Source organism: Myotis brandtii, unplaced genomic scaffold (assembly GCF_000412655.1).
Source record: "Myotis brandtii unplaced genomic scaffold, ASM41265v1 scaffold850, whole genome shotgun sequence".
NCBI classification, from domain to species: Eukaryota; Metazoa; Chordata; class Mammalia; order Chiroptera; family Vespertilionidae; genus Myotis; species Myotis brandtii.
In genome coordinates, this window is record NW_005371455.1 from 563,262 (window position 1) to 568,894 (window position 5,633).

Sequence of the window (5,633 nt, forward strand, 5' to 3'; positions counted from 1 at the left end):
TTCTAAGAAATAGGAAAAAAATGTGTTCTTTATCCACAGCAAGGTTATAGTATAATACAAAAGGGAAGCATAACCTTTAGAAGCAAACTAGCAGACTGAGTACGACAAGATGCAATTAAGATTTGAATTGTGGGTAATGAAAGCAGAAGTACAGAAAGACAAATACAGAATTCAGAGGAAAAGATGTTATTAAAGCAGAAAAGGTAATGGGATGATTGACAAAAATAGAAAGAAAATGAATTCAATTTGACCAGGTAAACCATGTTGGGGAGACTCCAAATTAGAAACCAGGCATGCCTATGTGTGCATATATCTGCATATGTGTGCATGTTACCTTTTGCAACTAAGAACATATTAGACATAATATGCCTAATGCACATAATAGCAAGTAGGCAATAGGAAATCTATATAGTTGCCCACCTTTTCCCAGTTCTCTATTTCATTGCTTATTCCATTTTGATTCATACACTGTAGACCTCACCTTATATGTACAAGGTAGTTCCTAAAAATAAGGGGATATAGGCTTAATTATATGGAGGTAGATTTTCAATAATGTGAGAAAAGGAACTTATTTCTTTTCCCAACTCATAGTTGCAACATCTCACACCAATCTTGGAAGTGCTGCTATTCATAGGCAAAAGATTATTATTAGTTTCTTTTTTTTTTCACCTCTCATATTGATTGCCATCCAATTCACAGAAAGGAAGAAATCAGTCCTTATTCAGGAAATGGAAGCTACTTTTGTTCATTTCATATAATAGCCAATTTAAGTTAGAAATCGTATCCATTTTCTATTTTGGATACCTGTTTCACAAGCTCAGCGCATTCCAAGATGCGTATTTTATGAAGCCAGCAAGGATATTCAGAGAAATTGTCCATCATATACTTCATATCTTAAGATTGCCAAGCTCATCAGAAAGACAATACTGAATTGATTCCAATTGTCAGGCAAACTATAGTAGTGTAAGAGATCAGTAAATAAGAGATCACTTATCCTTGAATTCAAATTACTGAACTATTGATGCAAGAAAACTTGAGATATTAAAATATGTATACAGAGTTAGATGTATAAAAGAAAATAGAAAGGTTAACAAATAACAGTGAGAATAAAGGAAATAGATCTAAGTAAATATTTTCACTTTATAATCTGTGAACCTATAAAATTGTTCCAGTAATGATACTGCTGTTCAAAAGTTTATTGGAGCCCAGCCAGTATGACTTAGTAATTGAGTGTTGACCTATGAATCAGGAGGAAGTCATGGTTCAATTCCCAGTCAGGGTACATGCCTGAGCTGTGGGCTCAGTCCCCAGTGGGCGGCATGCAGGAAGCAGCCAAACAATGTTTCTCCCTCATCGATGTTTCCATCTCTCTATCCCTCTCCCTTTCTCTCTCTAAAAATCAATAAAATGTATTTTTTAGTAGTTGACTAGAGCTTTTATAAGACTATATTTAGAATAGTTTAAAAAAACCCACAGAAGTCATATTTTTAAAAATCAGACCTTATTTTTGACCCCTATCCTATCTAATAATAGACAAACATGGTAATTAACCATACCTCCACTACGCTTCCCATTGGCTAATCAGGGTGATATGCAAATTAACTGCCAACCAAGATGGCAGCTGGCAGCCACGCAGCTGAAGCGAACATGAGGCTTGGTTGCCCCGGCAATGGAGGAAGCCAAGGTTCCCCACCTGTCACCGCCCAGCTCTGAGCTTCGGATGCAACAATGTTGCAATTATAGAAGCTAAACAAACCCCAATACCTGCTTTCAGCCAGCCAGCCTCGGAGCTGGAGCCACAACAAAGTTTCAATTACAGAAGGTAAATAAATCCCAGAATAAAAAAAGAAAAAAGAAAAAAAGAAGAGACTGGGAGCTTCAGTTGCAGGCTTGGACTGCCTGAAAACAGCCATCAGCCCCTCACCCAGGCTGGTCAGGCACCCAAGCAGGACCCCCACCCTGATCCGGGACCCCATTCAGGGCAAACCAGCCGGCCCCCACCCGTGCACCAGGCCTCTATCCTATATAGTAAAAGGGTAATATGCAAACTGACCCTAACAGCAGAAAGACTGGGAATGACTGGTCACTATGACACACACTGACCACCAGGGGGCAGACACTCAATGCAGGAGCTGCCCTCTGGTGGTCAGTGAGCTCCCACATGGAGGAGCTCTGCTCAGCCACAAGCCAGTGCCAGAGGAATGTCTGATTGCCAGCTTAGGCCCAATCCCCTGGGGAGCAAGCCTCAGCCAACAGATGGTCATCCCCTGAGGGGTCCCAGACTGTGAGAGGGCACAGGCCAGGCTGAGGGACCCCCGCCCCCCCGCAGTGCACAAATTTTTGTGCACTGGGCCTCTAGTATCTTAATAAAAAGATTAGTCCATAAATAACTACTGGGTGTAGAAATTACTTGGGGGAATCAATTATATCATAGTCCCAAGAATATTTTTTCATTTGTTCTCCTACTCCCCGAAAAAATGAAGAGGAAAAAAAAGTGACAGCATCTAAAGATAAGCTCTACATGAAAATTCTGGAAGAGATTTACATATCATCATGATAGACTGTAAATTGCACATGTTAGTTTTGATGGAAAACTTATCTTTTGAATACAAATATTATGCTTTATCTGTGGAAAGTTAAGTCTTGTATTTAATCACATATTTTAATATAACCACATATTTTACTTATTGGGATTCCTACAATGTAGGCAACTCTGGGAAATACATCATTTTTCTATGGTATTTTTTTTTTCTAAAATTTCTATGAAGTGATTAAAAATGGGAAAAATTTATGTTGACAAGGTTACTGTGGGGGAAAAACAGATTGTTAGATTACTAATTAGGAGTAAACATCTTTAGAAAATCAGTTTAAATTATAAAAGTTTAAAGACATTAGAAATTAATATTGAACCTTTTCTAAAGCTCTATAAGTAAACCAGAATTAGAAAAATCCTAAGTAATAATTTCTTTCTGTTTATTTGCTATGTTGTCCTTTATATTGACTTGAAAACATAAAACACCACATGACAGAAATTGTTGACTTTCTACCTAAAAGTACTACCCTCTTCACTGATAAAAGGAACTTGGGCCCTAGCTGGTTTGGCTCAGTGGATAGAGTGTTGTCCTGTGAACCCAAGGGTCCTGGGTTTGATTCTGATTAAGGCCATGTACCTTGGTTGCAGGATCTTCACTAGCCAGGGCCCTGGTCAATATTAATGGCAAGACATAAGTCTATCCTTAAACATAAGTGAAGAAATAAAAGTTAGAGGTTGATTTAACAACTATAAGACAAAAAAACGAAAATATGGCTTGGAGACTGATTAAATATGGAGGAAGTTAAATAGAGGGAATCAATTAAGGTATGGTGATGTTACTCTTTGATCTAGAGAACACAGGAATAGCCTTTAGAGCAGAAAATATGACTAGTGTGTGTGTGGGGTGGGGGGGGAACTTAACCAATCAATTGCAAGAAAATTTAGTCACTTTCAGATTTTCTTAGTCATTAGAGATTTAAACTGTGCCAAATTAGCATTTATATGCTCAGCAGAGAAAAATGACTAGGGCTATGTGGAGTGAAGTCGTGGAAACATATATAACTTGGAATGTACTGGTTGATGCCCAAGGTCTGGTTGTTTATGCATCATCTATAAGATTTTTCTCATAAAATGTACCGTAAGATGGGATAATAGCAGTGAGCCAAGGCCCCTCCCTATACTAAATCAGTAAAAGGAAATAAAACAGAATTAGACATGGTCCAAAGAGCAAAAGTTTAATGAGAACATAGGACAGTCATATATGAAAATGATAATACACAATTCACAGCAAGTACCAAATGAATGATTATCAATAGAGTGTGTTGGAAAATTTGCTGAGCAAGGTAGCTAGTTAGTTCTCCAAGCTAGGGAGATTTCAGCATAGAAAACTAAAAACAGATCTTAGTCTACCCACAGCCAATTACTAATTATAACAATATGTCCCTTTATATTAGATTAAAAAGCTGAAATTTATTGTGTTCACTAATGTTAGCCTCATATGAAGTTTTTTATTTAATCTCATGATAATTTTTAAAAGTTGGAATGATTTTTTGGCTCATTTTAAAGGCATGTGATGTTTAAAGTGGCTCAGTAACTGAGCTGGTATCATAGAAAGGACTCATGTTTAGTTCTACCTTTCTAACTGCAACTGCATGTTCTGGCCACTACACTGTTCTTTATTTGCTATGTTCAACTTACTTGGTGTCATTTGCAAATATGACACACATATAATCACATTTCATTAATTAACTTATGAGACTCTCTTGTTCCCTGAGTGTGTGTTCTGACTCCATCTTATACTATCTATGTTAACATGAATAGGTCATTTATCTTTTGTGTGTGTCTGTTTCCTTATCTATATAACAGAGATAAAATAACTTTCCTGCCAATCTTTCAATATTGCTTTGGCTTGTAAACTAACTACTGGATAGAAGACAATTTTAAGAGATAGATAGATAGATAGATAGATGATAGATAGATAGATAGATGATAGATAGATAGATAGATAGATAGATAGATAGATAGATAGCATCATTATTTTAGAAGTATTTGACATATGCAATGTTCAGGAGGTAGTTCATAAACACAATATAGAACATCCAAAAAGGAAGTATTTGGAAACTTATTTGGTAATGTTGGGCTATAATAAAGTAAAACATTAGTTTCAGACAAAGAGTATTTTAAAGACAAATTCAAATGGCCAGAGAGAAAAAATAAATCTCACCATCTCCAACTCTTCTGCCCTCAGCTCCTATTTTTAGATGCCCAATATTCCACTGTATCTAACACCTCCCTCCCCCCAAAAATGGTTAAGTATTCTACTTTTATTACTGCACTGAATACTCCACCAACTCTGCCTCAGTTTCCTGAATTAAAATGATTGTGACAAGTATCCAAATTGAATAAATGTTTGAGTAGCCTAAGGCAATGATGGCAAGGGTTCTTCAATTTTAAAGCAATATCTAGAAATAGTCATCAGAGAGGACAAAGGAAAGCAAAACAAAACTGGAAACCACATTCAATGTTAAACTTATACTAAAAATGTTTAAAGGCTGTACATTGAGAATAACCGAACTATCCTCATAAATCAGGTGCATTTGCTCTTACATTAGTGGATCTGTAAGTAAATTCAGTAAAACACAATTGCAATATTGGAAAACTGCAGAGGTATCGATTTAGATGATCTATAACACAGAGAAAAGGGAAACTACAAAGTACAAGTTTTTGTCATGTTAATTAGCATAACTCCCTATTTCACACAGTCAATAAAAATTCAAGTCGATTTCCCAAATATGTGCAGGACGTGAGAATAATCAATATTCACAGTCCAACTGTGAGTTAAGAGGATCCAAAATTAAAGTTTCTGACAAGATGATAGGAGTCTTACTAAATCTATACAGTTTTCATCACAAATCAGTGCTACCCTCACTAATAACAGCAAGTCAGTGAATCAGCAGCTAGGTTTAAAATGTCTGTTGTCTTTCTAAAAAAATATTGATTTCAGAGAAGAAGGGAGAGGGAGAGAGACAGAAACATCAATGATGAGAGAGAATCATTGATCACTGCCTCCTGCACGCCCCACACTGGGGATCAAGCCCGC